The sequence below is a fragment of the Felis catus genome, chromosome E3 (assembly GCF_018350175.1).
Source record: "Felis catus isolate Fca126 chromosome E3, F.catus_Fca126_mat1.0, whole genome shotgun sequence".
Lineage (NCBI taxonomy): Eukaryota > Metazoa > Chordata > Mammalia > Carnivora > Felidae > Felis > Felis catus.
Window position 1 is genome coordinate 1 of NC_058383.1, and position 15,518 is coordinate 15,518.

Below are 15,518 nucleotides of genomic sequence, written 5' to 3' on the forward strand. Positions count from 1 at the left end.
TTTATGGGTGTATTAGGAAGCCACAATCATCAGGACAGTATGGTACAGGCACAAAAACGGACACAGACATCAATGGAATGGAATAGGGAACACAGAAATGGACCCTCAAACATATGGCCGAGTAATCTTTGATAATGCAGGAAAGAATATCCAATGGAAAAAAAAATAGTCTCTTCAAAAAATGGTACTGGGAAAACTGGACAGTGAGAAGAATGAACTTGGACTATGTTCATAAACCACACACACACACACACACACACACACACACACACACTCACACACCCCTCAAAATGGATGAAAGATCTAAATGTAAGAAAGGAACCATCAAAATCCTAGAGGAGAAAAGAGGCAATCTACCTCCTTGATCCTGGCCACAGCAACTTCTTGCTTGTCATGTCTCTGAAGCAAGGGCAATAATAACCAAAATGAACTATTGAGACATCAAGATAAAAAGCTTCTGTACAGCAGAGGACACTATCAGGAAAACTAAAAGACAACTGAATGAGATGGGAGAAGATATTTGCAGGTGACATATCAGATAAAGGGTTAGTATCCAAAATCTAAAAAGAACTTATCACACTCAACACCCAAAAACCAAATAACCCATTGAAGAAATGGGCAAAAGACATGAAGAGACACATTAACAAAAATGACATCCAGAATGGTCACACATGAAAAGATGCTCAATCTCACTCGTCATCACTGAAATACAAATCAAAACCATAGTGAGATATCACCTCACACCTATCAGAATGGCTAAAATTAACATCTCAGGAAACGACAGATGTTGGCAAGGATGCAGAGAAAGGGAACGGTTTTGCAATGCTGGTGGGAATGCAAAGTGGTGTAGCCACTCTGGGAAATAGTATGGAGATTCGTCAAAAAACTAAAAATAGAACTACACTAGGACCCAGCAATTGCACTACTAGGTATTTATCCAAAGGATACACTAATGCTGACTCGAAGTGGCACATGCACTCCAATGTTTATAGCAGCATTATCAACAATAGCTAAATTATGCAAAGAGCCCAAATGACCATTGACAGATGAATGGATAAAGAAGATGTGGTATATTCATACAATGGAATGTTACTCGGCGATCAAAAACAATGAAATCTTGCTATTTCCAACAACGTGGATGGAATCGGACATTATGCCAAGCAAAATATGTCAGAGAAAGACACATATCATATGATTTCTCTCATCTGTGGAATGTAATACAACTGATGAACATAGTGAAAGGAAAGCAAAAATAAGATACAAACAGAGAGGGATTCAAACGATCTAAGAGACTCTTAAATACAGAGAAGAAACTCAGGGTTCCTTGAGGGTAACTGAATAGGGGTATGGGCTAAATGGGTGATAGGCATTTAGGGGGGTTACTTGAGATGAGTACTGGGTATATTTTGTACTTGATGGATCACTAAATTCTACTCCTGAGACTGTATTCCACTATAACATAACTAACTTGGGCTTAAATTTAAAAACGAAGAAATATTAAAAATAAGTAAAGAAATGTACTACCAGTGAAAAGCAAAGAATATTTAAATCGGACTCTTTGGGGGCACCTGGGTGGCTCAGTTTGTTGAGAGACCGAATTCGGCTCAGGTCATGATCTCATGGTTTGTGAGTGTGAACCTCGCATTGGGCACTGTGCTGACACCTCAGAGCCTGGAGCTTGCTTCTGATTCTGAGTCACCCTTTCTCTCCACCCCTCCCCCACTCGTGCTCTGTCTCTGTCTCAGAAATAAACATTAAAAAATTTTTTTTAAATCAGACTCTGAGTGGAAATGAAAGACCAAAAGTGTTACAGACAAGAAAGGATCACAGAAAACATCAAGAAACAATGGCAAAACAATTAGTAGAATGGCACTAAATACATACCTATCAATAATTACTCTGAATGTAAATCAACTAAATGCTCCAATCAAAAGACATTGGATAGGGTGTCAGAATGGACAAAAGAAAAAAAAAAAAGAAAAGAAACAAACAAACAAACAAGACCTATCTAGATGCTGCCTACAAAGCCTTATTTGGACTTAAGTCACCCACAGATTTAAAGTGAGGGAATGAAGAAACATTTATCATGCCAATAATGTCAAAAGAAAGCCAGTAGCAATACTTACATCAGGCAAAATAAACTTTAAAACCAAGACTCTATTTTGGTGCCATTTGGGTAAATACCTATTAGTGAAATTGCATGACCCAATATTTATAGCAGCATTATCAACAGTAGCCAAACTATGGAGAAAGCCCAAGTATCCAACAACTGATGAAAGTATAAAGAAGTTGTGTGTTGTGTGTGTGTGTGTGTTGTGTATAAGTATGTATACACATATGTACATATATACATATGTGTATGTTCATACATACATACATACATATGTATATACAATGAAATATAACTCAGCTTCAAAAAAAATGAAATCCTGCCATTTGCAATGATGTGGATGGAGCTAGAATGTGTTATGCTAAGTGAAACATGTCAATCAGAGAAAGACAAATGTATGATTTCACTCATGTGGAATGTAAGAAACAAAACAGATGAAAACATGGGAAGGGGGCAGGAAAAGAGAAGAGTGGTAACAAACTACATGAGTCTCTTAATGTTAGAGGAAAAAACTGAAGGTTGATGGAGGGAGATGGGTCGGCACTGGGCTAGATGGGGGACGAGTATTAAGGGGAGCACTTGTTGTGATGAGCACTGGGTGTTGTATGTAAGGGATGAATCACTGAATTCTACTCCCGAATCCAAGAATGCACTGTATGTCAACTAAGACTTAAATTAAAAAAATAAATAAAGCTGTAACAAGAGATGAAGATGGACACGATCTCATACTAAAGGGGACAACCAAACAAGAAGATCCAATGATTGTATATTTTGATGCACCCAACATTCAATCACCAAGTATATAAAACATTTAACAACAACCATAAGGGAACTCATTTATAATAATATAACGATAGTAGAGGACTTTAACACATCAGTCACATCAATGGACAGAACCTGTAAACAGAAAATCAACAAGGAAACAATGGCTTTGAATGACACACTGGACCAGACAGGTTTAACAGATATATTCAGAACACTCCATACTAAAATGGCAGAGTACACATTCTTTTAAAGTGCACATGGGGCATTCTCCAGAATTGATCGCATTCTAGGTCACAAATCAGGCTTCAAGAGGTACCCAAAGACAGAGATCACACCAAGCATCACTTCTGACTGCAAAGCTAGCAAACCTTCAAAACCTGTGGTTTTTGAAGTCAACCACAAAAAGAAGGTGGGGGGGAGGCCCCAAATAAAGGGAGGTTAAATAACATACTACTAAATGAATGGGCTAAACAGAAAATCAATGAGAAAATACATTGAAACAAATGAAAATGAAAATACACTGGTAAAACCCTTTGGAATGTGGCAAAAGTAGTCTACGATGGAAGTATATAGCAATACAAGCCTACCTTAAAGAGCAAGAAAAACCCCAAAGAACCCTAACTTACAACTAAAGGAATGAGAAAAAGAACAGCAGAAGGAAGGAAATAATAGAGATTAATACAGAAATAAGGAATATAGGAACCAAAAAGACACTAGACCAAATAAATGAAACCAGGGGTTGGTTTTTTGAAAACAGCAATCAACATGAAAACCACCTAGGCAGACTTTTCACAAAGAAGAGAGAAAGGACTCAAATAAAATCACAAATAAGAAAGGAGAAATTATAGTCAACACCACAAAAATACAGTTAGAATATAATATTATGAAAAACTATATGCAACAAATTGGACACTCTGAGAAAAAAAGGACAAATTTCTAGAAACACACCAACTACCAAAATTGAAACAGGAAGGTACATAAAATCTGAAAACAAAGTAATCTAAACAGTAGCAAAAAGCCCTCTCCAACACAAGAGTTCAGGGCCAGGTGGCTTCACTGATGAATTCTACCAAACATTTAAGGAAGAGGTAATATCTATTTTTCTCAAATTATTAAAAAAATAAAAAAAGAAGCAAAACTTACAAATTGATCTTATGGGGCCATCATTACCCTGATACCAGAACGAGAGAAAGCATCCACTAAAACCAAAAACTGCAGTGGTGCCTGCGTGGCTCAGTCGGTTTACTTTCCAACTCTTAATTTCGGATTAAGTAATTATCATGCGGTGTGTGGGTTCGAATCCTAAGTTGGACCCTGTGCTGACAGTGTGGAGCATGGCCAGGATTCTCTCTCTCCCGGTCTCTCTGCCCCTCCCTCACTTTTATGTATTCTATCTCTCCAAGTAAATAAACATTTTAAATATGCTAAAGTTTTTTCAATAAAACTTCAGACCAATAGCCTAATGAGTATGTATACACAAATTCTCATTAAAATACCTTCAAATTAAATTCAACAGTACATTAATAGAATCATTTACAATAATCAAGTGGGATATATTCCTGGGCTGCAAGGGTGGTTCCACATTCACAGATCAATCAACATGATGCACCACAGTAATGGAAGAAAGGATAGGAAAAATATGATGCTTTCAACAGATGCAGGAAAACCATTTGACAAAATGTCACATCCATTCATGATAAAATCCCTCAGCAAAGTACATGAGACTCAACCTACCTGCACATAATAAAGGTCATCTAGGGAAAACCCACAGCTAATCTCATCCCCAATGGGGAAAAATTGAAAGTTTTTCCTCCAAGGTCAGGGACAAGACAGGGATGATCCCTCTCACCACTGTTATTCCACATAGTACTGGAAGTCCTAGCCACAGCAATCAGACAACAAAAAGAAATAAGAGGCATCCAAATCAGCAAGGAAGAAGTAGAACTTTCACTATTTGGAACTGACATGATGCTCTCTATAAGAAACATGAAAGACTCCCATAAAAATTGCTAGAATTGATATATGAATGCGACAAATCACAATATACAGAAATCAATTTACATAAATCTACTGCATTTCTATAGATGAATAATGAATTAACAGAAAGAAAAAAGGGATCAATCCCATTGACAGGTGCACCAAATACCCCAAGATACCTGGAATAAACCTAACCAAGGAGGTGAAAGACCTGTACTCTAAAGGCTATGAAATACTGATGAAAGAAATGGAAGAGGACACAAAGAAGTGGAAATACATTTCATGTTCACAGATAGGAAGAACAAAATACTGTTAAAAGGTCTACACTCCACAAAACAATCTACACATGTAATGAAATCCCTATCCCACAAACAAAACATTTGTCACAGAACTAGAAGAAATAATCCCACAATTTGTATGGAATGACAAAGACCCCAAACATCAAAAACAAAATTGTAGAAAAGCAAAGCTGGAGACATCACAATTACAGACTTTAGGTTATATTACAAAGCTGTACTGAACAGAACAGTATGGTACTGGCAAAACAACAACAACAAAAATGCAGATGCAGAGATCAATAGAATGGAAACGCAGAAATGAACTTACACATATATGGTCAATTAATTCTCAACACAGCAGGAAAGAATATCCAGTGGAAAAAAAAGATAGTCTAGGGACACACAGGTGGCTCAGTCAACAAAGCGTGTGATTGTGAATTCAGTTCAGGTCATGATATCAGGGCAGTACAGAGCATGCATGGCATTCTCTCTCTCCATTTCTCTCTGCCCCTCATCTGCACGCTCTCTCTCTCTCAAAAATAAATAAACTTAAAAAAGTCCCCTCAACATATGGTTTTGGAAAAACTAGACAGCAACCTGCAAAACAAAACAAAAACAACAGACCACTTTCTTACAACATACACAAAAATAAATCCAACATGGATAGAGACCTATGTGTGAAACCTGAAACCATAAAAATCCCAGAGGATAACATAGGCAGTATCTTATTTGACAATGGCTGTACAAACATCTTTGTAGATATATCTCTAGAGGTAAGGGAAACACAAGCAAAAGTAAGGGGACTTCTTAAAAATAAAAAGCTTCTGTCACCAAGAAAATAATCAACAAAATTAAAACACTTACAGAATGATATTTGCAAACGACATCTGATAAAGGGTTAGTGTCCGAAACATATAAAGTTATACAGCACCCAAAAAAGGAGAAATCCGATTAACAATGGGCAGAAGACACGAATGGACATTTCCCAAGGAAGACATACACATGGCAAAGAGAGACATGAAAAGATGCTCAACAACACTGATCTTCAGGAAAATACAATTCAAAAGTACAACGAGATAACACATCACATCTGTCAGAATGACTAAAATCAATGAATGTTGAAACAGCAGGTGTTGCCAGGGATGTGGGGAAAGAGAAACCCTCTTGCACTGTGGGTAGGAATGCAAACTGGTGCAGCCAGTCTAGGAAACATCATGGAGATTCATAAAAAACAAAACAAAACAAAACAAAAACCCCAAAAACCCCTGCAAATACAATTACCTTACTATCCAGCAATTTCACTACGAGGCATTTACACAAAGAATACAAAAATAATTCTTCAAAGGGATACATGCACCCTGATGTTTACACCAGCATTTTCTACAACAGCCAAATTACAGAAACTGCCCGAGCATCCATCAACTGATGAATAAACTGAGATGTAGTGTATGGAATGTAATATTATTTAGCCGTAAAAACATGAAATCTTGTCATTTGCCACGAGGTGGATGGAGTGAGTGAATGTTATGCTGGGTGAAATAAGCCTGTCAGAGAAAGACAAATACCAGATGATTTCACTAACACGTGGAAATGAAACAAAATAAAGGGGCAGGGGGAAGGAGACAGTGACAAACAAACAGACTCTTAACTAGGAAACAAACTGAGGGCTTCCACAGTGAGGTGAGGGAATGGGTGAAACAGCTGCTGGGGATTAGAAGTGCACCTGGGATGAGCACCGGGTGACGTGTTGAAGTGTTGCTCTATATTGTACACCTGAAACTAATATTACACTGTGTTTTTACTCACTGGAATTTACAGTAAAAGATAACATAAGGTTAATGAGACTTACCTACCAGGTTTTCTGTAGTTTTCAATCACTTCACTAGGTTGGAAAAATAACCATGAAATTTTTTAAAAAGCATGTATGATGTGGGGGACAGTTTGTGCCCTTACCTCGGTCTCTGGTTCCAGCAGGACTTGGAAAGTGGGTCCCAGCTCATTCTTCTAGAAGGTCTTGAGATGAGCATTTCATGTATTCACATCCTAACTGAATGCAGCTCCCGTTCTTCTGAATTTCTGTCAGGGTTTCTTCCCAGAAACAAGCCTGAATCTGGAACAAACCATCGACTGCATCTATGAGGTGATGTCCTGGGACCCCACAATCCATGAGTCCTTTAGTAAAATACATCTTGTTCAGATACTGTCTGGGAAGGGGAGGAATAAAACATGGGGACAGCCCAGAAAATGCAAGGGCCTGTGCTGCTCAGCAACCAGCTTTCCCAGGGAAGCCACCCAGCGCCCCCTCCTTGGCACTCAGTACAAGGCAGCTTCTCTCTGGTGACTCAGGAGATGCCAAGTTGCTGCAAAACTCCCAAGGTCTCCCCTGGGGTGGGCGGCAGAACGCGCTGGAAACGCAGCTCTGCTCTCTGTCCTGAGGCAGCGGCAGGGGACCTGTGTCCTCTGGGAGCAACAGCAACCCTTCCTGCTCTGAAGTGCCCTGGGTCAGAAAAGCCGTTGGTGGGCCCTCTGCTGGCCATCACTGCCTGGCAGAGGAACCCGCCCCTCTGGGTGTGTGGTGCTCGAGCTCTCTCTGCTGGCCACCATGGGAATTCCTGCAATGTTGAAAGCCCTGGTGGCTCAGCTGAGGGACTGAAGGTGCTCTGGGCAACCTAAGCCTGTTCTCTACACTGGGAAGGGTCTTAGTGACAGGGCCTAGGACACAAAGAAATCTTTTCCTTCCCCCTTCTTGTGAGTGAAGAATGAAACCGAATTTATTAACATAATGACATCATTTGTAATGCTTTAAGCAATGTTCACAAGAAAATAGACCGCCAATTTACACACACATGCTGAACAAGAGGTAATTGTGTTTACCACCGAAGTGTTTAGGTTAGATAAAGGATTGACACCTTTGAGAGAGAGATAACTGCTTCCAGCTGTGGAATGAATGAGTCCTAGGGATACAAGGGATAGCCAATGGAATAGAGTCAGTCCTGTAATAATACTGTTGCATACTTCCACATGATATCTACACTTGTGCTTAAGTACAACATAATTTATAGACATATAGAATGACTACAATGTATGCCTGAAACTAATACAACAAATGTGTGAACAATACTTCAATTAAAAGTCGACATTCATTTATGCTATCTTTAATTTCTTCCTTCTTAATAAATTATCATTCCTGGGGCGCTTGGGTGGCTTAGTTAGTTAAGCATCCAACTTCCACTCAGGTCATGATCTTGCAGTCCATGAGTTTGAGCCCTGAATCAGGCTCTGTCCTGACAGCTCAGAACCTGGAGCCTGCCTCAGATTCAGTGTCTCCGGCTCTCTCCCCACCTTCGCTGTTCAGGGTCTCTCAAAAAAACAAAGAAAGAAACATTATAAATGAAAAAAAAAAAGCATTCCTAATTTAGAATCTGTGAAATTCCATTTATTGCAGAATGTCTAACATCACCATCTTGATGTTGAGAGCTTATCTAAAAAGTCACTTATATCTTTGATGACACATATGTGACAAGGTCAGAATACAACTTACAGGGAGCTACACATCTGTTATGAATTTACTGTATGTATCCTTGGCTAATATTTCCAATGAAATGTGCTTTATGGATACAGATGGGTGAAATAATGTCCATTGGTCATATAGGTCAAATTCCTATAGGACCATTATGCCTTCAGTTACTAATTGTCATCTCTTCAGAATTAAAAGAAAGCTGGGAGAAGAAAACGTCTTTGAATTTGATGTAAGAGAAGACGATGGTTTTAAAGGGTTCACCTACCATCTGGGATCCTCAGTTTGGCAGAGGACTGGAGGATAGCAACCCAGGATCTTGTGGGTTCCATGAACTAGCACATTGCTAGTTCCAGAGGGAGAATACGGACCTTATTGTCAAATACTTTTTATCAATATCATCAGTCCAATTCTGCCAGGTCCAGACTGCAGGACCTGGGGGCAATACAATGACTGATGTCTCGGTTCAGAACAAGAGGAAGGCCAGCTGGTGGGGGTCAGGAGGGAAATCCAACAGGGCCTGGGGTAGTGAGGGAGATGGCTCCAGGTCACCTCCCCACAGGGAAGGCTCTGGAGTTTACCTGCCAAAGAGCAGCACACTCTCCCTCAAGACATCCCTCTCCTTGACAGAACATGAGGATGAGCCTCACAATTGCAGGAGAAATGAGGGATACCCACCTTTTCAAATGCAATGGCTTCTGTAAAGCTTGGCCCCAGGGATGTTAGAGTCTTGGAGTCACGGAACTCTGATGCCCATGATATCAGCCATTTCTGCCCCAGCACTCAGAGCCACTTCATACATCCCCTCCCCCCTGGCCCATCTCACCCCATCCACATTCCTGGACCAGGTCTCTACTTTCCTCCTTTTACTTCCTCTTTGTCTCTATTTCTCTCTAATTCTCTCTCTGTTTCTTCCTTTCACTGTCTAGAACTTGCCCAAATCCCCTATCACTCATCCAGTGTCTCTCCCTGCCTGCCTCTTTCTCCACCTCTCCCCAGGCTTCAGGATATCTACTATGTGCATGCAGCCCTGTCAAGGAGCACAGGGCCCTCCTGTCTCTCCCTTTCTCCTGTCATGTTTTGTCCCAGGCCCCGATCACAATGGAGTAGAATCCCCTGTACAGCAGTTGCTCACGTTGACATTTGCTATAGCAATGCTGGCAGCATGTGGACAGCCAGACATTTACCCATGGTGGCCCAGCCATGATCCAAAACCTGCTGGAGAGCTGGATGCTTCCCTAAGCTGGGAGGAAAAAGGGGCTCACAGGTTCAGAGTCCCTGGGGCAAAGTGGATTGGATTGGCCGATGTAGAAGGAGCCATAGGCTTACACACAACTCTCCTGGGTGGTGTCGAAGGAATCTATCTCAGACCATAGACCTCTGCCCTCCCCATCCCTCAATAAGGCAACAGGGAAAGCTTTGTGGGACATCATGTGACTCACCACAAAAATTGTGCCATTTGCCCCCTTGGAGGCCACCTGGATTGGTGCTACTAAGGGCAGCTGGTAAAGTGCACAAGGGGACAAGAGCTGAATTAATGAAGGGCCACCTTACTGGTCTCCTGAATCCATTCCTCGCCATCAAAATAGATTCTTTCCTGGAGACAGATACCTGCCCTGCTCATCAGCACAAACCCCACCAACTAGCATGTGCGCCGTGTGCTCATAGTATCTATCTACAGAATTAACCACCACCACCAGAGCTCCCTAAAGGACGTATCGACTCCTCAGATGGAACTATAGGTCCCTTCCAGGCAATACAACACCAAAGAATGATCTGTCTTCTTCCACCAATCCTGTACATACGATGTGTTGGTTAACTGCATATTCAGGAACACCAAAGTATACACTTGATGGGGTTGAGTGTCGAACTTTCTGGAAGCAGACACTAACACAGAAACACAACTGTGACAAGTGTATTAGGGGACATTAGGAAGGACAAATTGGAGTGGACAGGGTGGGCAGGGAAAGCATTCAGACCAAGGGGCAGATTAGACACCATCTCTAAATATATAATAACCACAGCTGGTTTGTAATGGTTCAGTGTCCTCTTCAAATTTCAAACGGATTGCCCTCTATGTCAAAGTGATTTTTAATTATTGCAAATGGATCTTCTGTTCTCCTCTATGCATTTGTCTTCTACAATACATCTGTGGCCTTGGATGAGCACACATTTGTGTGGCTGCATTTGTGTGTCTAACTGTAATGGAAGAGGATTATCTGCAGATCTTAGATGTAGATCCCTGAATGTACACATTTTCATATTTATCTTTCCTTCTTTGTAAAGTAGGACCTGAATTTTAATAGAAAAAACACAGGGGTCTTTGTTGTATCTTTTGAAACAGGAATTGCCAATCTCCCAGCCTCAGGCATTACACGCATAGTTTCATGAAATTGAATGAGAGTCTGTTTTTCAGACTTTGATTTCACTCCGTTGGTATCAACTTCATTAAGGGATAGGTGAACCTGAGCAAAACATTCTCTTTAGTGACTTCTTCCCAAGAAGAGGATCACTCAGTTGATAACATGTAAATCGAATATTCTAAGACATAAAGATTTGTTTTTCTTCAAAGCTAAAGTGTACAATAGATATCCTGCAGGAAATAGAGGCAATTTACTTCTGAAACTTCTCAAATGTTTACTAAAATAGCACCTTTCAAGTTCTTTGTAGATTTTTCCTTTCCCTGATTTGCAAGTAAGATAGAAACAAAACGTGTACTAGGCTTTCCAAACAAATACTGGACAATGTGTCACAAAGAAGCATTGTCAATAGAACATACCCCACAGTTAGTCCCTGTATCATTAAAAACAGTCGATCCAGTTTGGGCCAAAGAGAAAAGCCAGACACATAAAGAAATAAATGTGAAGAGAATGGAGGAAGGTGTCATTATTTCAGAGCAACTATCTGGGTTTCAAGACAATGGATCTGTGACTGGATGACAATGAAAAAGTGAAGAAAGTGTAAAATCTTTCAAACCAAACAGCTCCAATGAATGACTTTTCTTTATGGAAGAGTAATACTGTCACCAGATCACTTTCAAAATTCTCTGAATTAAGAGGAACACAACTGTTCAACATGGTGAGAAACCTCTAGTGCTCTCTCTGGCAACACTGAATGATATAAAACTTAAGCCAGGGTCATGAAAACAAATTCTGCCTCACTCCTACCTAAAAGAGGTACTGTGGTGTTACTGCTTGAAATAGCAGTGAACAACATGGAAGGTTGAGGGGCTCAATTCACCCAATGACCAAAAGGGCTCAAATATCAAATTATGTAACTCAAGAAGCCCCGATTCTTGACATTCTGATTTCTTTCAGACAGCAACGAAGCATGTGCACTTGGAATGATGTCGTTAAAAAATTCATTAGTGCGCCCAAGTGTCTCACGGTTATTCTTCAACAAAACACATAGTCATCAGGAATACTTACTCCTTACTTTTACTTCCATTTTTAAAGGACAAAGAAGTGATTTTAATACTTTTTTAAATTTATTTTTTGAGAGACAGAGCGAGCGAGCAGGGGAAGGGCAGACAGAGACACAGGGAGAGAATCCCAAGCAGGCTCCCCACCATCAGCATGGAGCCTGATGCAGGGCTCAACCTCACAAACCATGAGATCATGACCCGAGCTGAAACTAAGAGTTGGATGGTTAACCAACTGGGTCACCCAGGCGCCCCAGGACAAAGAAGGGATTTTTATCCTACATCTATGTACTTCATAAGAGGGAAGGTTATTTTGCCACATGGTTTCTTGAGCATAATGTCTTTGCTCCATTGATCTACACAAATAAGTAATAAAGGATTCAGAATTCAAAAATATTAATTACACTGACATAAAAACCTATCTCTTGTGGGTAAGTCATTACATAAATAAAGGATGTGCATATGTGATGATTGCTTTGAATTTATCCTGGTAGAGAATGGAATGAAATGGGACATCAGGATAAAAAAGGAGATTTCAAAATCAGTGAACCATAAGTGAACACAATTCCAGATGAAACAATGAAAATGAAAAAAAAGGGGGAGATGGTTTTACCTGCTGTTCACAAATGGATATTTTTTTCTGCACGTTTTATATTTTCCTTCATGTAGTAGTTAATCTTCTCAGAAATTTGATCTAAATTAACCAAAAAGAGGAAAAAGCAATCTCTTAAGGTTATTACCAAAACCAGCAAGATCAAATTACCCATCGTGTCAACAGAAAGGCACATGATCTGGCACTTTGTTTACATATAACATTTTGGCATTACTGTGGTCCCTGTAGAAAGCAAATTTTATTTAGTGGCATTTTATTTTTCTTTCTCTCTTTCTCTTCTCTCTCTCTTTTTTTTTCTTTCAGAGAGAGATAACACATGAGTGGGTGAAGGGTAGGGAGAGAGAGAGAATCTTAAGCATACTTCAGACTCAGCGCAGAGTCCAAGGCAGGGCTCGATCCCATGACCCTGCAATCATTTCCTGCGCAAAATCAAAAGTCAGAGACACAACCGACTGAGCCACGCAGGTGTCCCCTAATATGCCATCATTAAGCAAGATTATTCTTAGAATATATGAACAGTTCAAATTTCTTTGACATCACCAGAGGAGAAATGGAGGAAAATCAAGTATCCTACATACTTATATTCTGCCTTTCATGATCGAATAAGCAAATCAGTGCAATTACTTTAAAAACAAAAGTCAAAAAGAAAAAATAACCTACCTAATTTCTTCCAGGTTTTCCCCCACTTTCACTCACACTATAAAAATAAAGAAAGGGACACCTGGGTGGCTCTGTCAGTTGAGATCCAACTTCATTACAGGTCATCAACTTACAGCTCACCAGTTCCAGCCCATATCAGGCTCGCTGCTGTCAACACAGAGCCTGCGTCGGATCTTCTGTCCTCCTCTCCCTCTGCCCCCTCCTCACTTGCACCCTCACTCCCTCTCAAAAATAAGTAAATCTTTTAAATAAATGGATACATAAATAAATAACAATAAAAATAACAATAACAAAAACTGTAACAAGAGAGTCAGGCTCCTGGATGTGTGATCAGTTGATTTTGTCCAGGTCATGATCTTACAGTTGGTGAGATTGAGCCCTATGTGAGGCTCTATACTGAAAGCATGGAGGCTGCTTGAGATTCTCTCTCTCCTTCTCTCTCTGCCCCTCCACAACTCATGCACACACACTCTCTCTCTCTCAAAATAAGTAAATAAACATTTAAACAAATAGTGAGAGAGAAATTATTCTAAATGTCACTTGTTTGGCACTCAGAGGCCTCCAATGTCTTTCTGCTGCCCCACAGGGTCCTGTCCATGGGAACCAACATGGGATGCTCAGGTGGCCTTGGAATCAAACACACTTGGGTAAAATCTCAGGTTTACTACTTAGTAGCTAGAACCCTGGATAACTCCTAATGTCCCCAAATCACAAGAGGGTGAAAGCCCAAGATGCAAACCTTACCACCTGCATTACTGGTAAACACCATGCATGCAGGAAACACTCACCTTACACGTGGATAGCACATGGAAAGCACCTAGAACAGGGCCCAGTACTCCAGAATCTTCTGACAGGCATTGAATTCTATTGTTTGGTCCTAAGCTGCAAGCTTACCTTCTATTTGTACAATGTGAGAGCTCTGCTGCCCTGAGGCCACCCTTCTCTTTACCAGCAGTGCTGTATTCCTCATAGCAACACCAATATTTGAGGGCCCACTATGTGCTGGGTCACTTAATCAGCACAGTCCCTGAAGCCCATACACAATCCATTAGCCCCATTTGGCATCTTGTTCACTTCCACTCACTCTCCACCAGCATTAGAAGCTCTCTCCACCCAGGGCTTATAACACATGTTTAAACCTCTCTAGTGACACACACGTGGCCTGGCAATATCTGGCCTCTCCTCTAAGCCTGGAACTTCTTGACAGGCTCAGATAGTGCCTTAATCTGTACATTTCCCCCCATAGGCAGGTCATGCCAAAATACTCCTGCCACTGGATTCTTAAACATTTCTGACCAGAGTTAAACTCATCCACTTCTAATTGTCTGATTTTTTCCTCTACTTGGTCACCTCTCTCAGTTGGTGGCAACTCAATCTGTGTTGTCACTTAGAATGCAAACAAGGAAAAGTCACTGTAAAGAGTTAAGGGGCTAACTAGACCTGATAAGTCAATGTCTTTACTTCTAGCTGAATGAGAAACCACAGTGAACAGCTGTATTAAAAAAAAAGTTTAAGGGGCACCTGGGTGGCTCAGTCGGTTGAGCATCCAACTCTTGATTGTGGCTCAGGTCATGATCTCATGGTTTGTGAGATCGAGCCCCGCACCAGGCTTTTGAATCTTTCTAAAAGAGATTTAAAAACAATAGATTACAAGGAAAATAGAAGCCTGAAATCTTACCTTCATATACTCAACTCTACCTAGAAGAGGGATAAAGAAAATTAAATTTGATGTAGAAACAATGTTTTTTTTTAATAAAAGTACAGCTCATGACAACAATGTCAAAATCATATTCCAATGTGATATTATAATAAAGGGTGGTTCAGCAAAATAAATTATTTTTGTAAGTGTTGCAATTCTACTATAGTTAACATACAGTGTTATATTTGATTTGGGTGCACATATCGGGGTTCAACAATACTGTATTTTACTCAGGGATCATCCTGGCAAGTGTACTCTTTAACCCCCATCACCTATTTCTCCCATCCCCCCACCCACCTCCCCTCTGGTAACCATCACTTTGTTCTCTAAAGTTAGGAATCTCTTTCTTGGTTTGTCTCTCTCTTTTTTCCTCCTTTGCTCATTTGTTCTGTTTCTTAAATTCCACATATGAGTGAAATCATATGGTATTTATCTTTCACTTAGCATTATATCCTATCAATCCGTGTTGTTGCACATG

The 15,518-nt window shown here is 40.3% G+C and overlaps 1 long non-coding RNA gene across 1 annotated transcript; it reads right to left on the reverse strand.

Annotated features, from left to right (window-relative positions):
• Nucleotides 1-7,083: 7,083 nt before the first annotated feature.
• LOC109495064 lies at nucleotides 7,084-14,913 on the reverse strand. Its single transcript, XR_002739013.2, has 3 exons — nucleotides 14,863-14,913; nucleotides 12,682-12,762; nucleotides 7,084-7,240 (listed from the first exon to the last, which is right to left on the reverse strand). It is a non-coding gene; the product is annotated as an uncharacterized LOC109495064 (long non-coding RNA).
• Nucleotides 14,914-15,518: the final 605 nt, after the last annotated feature.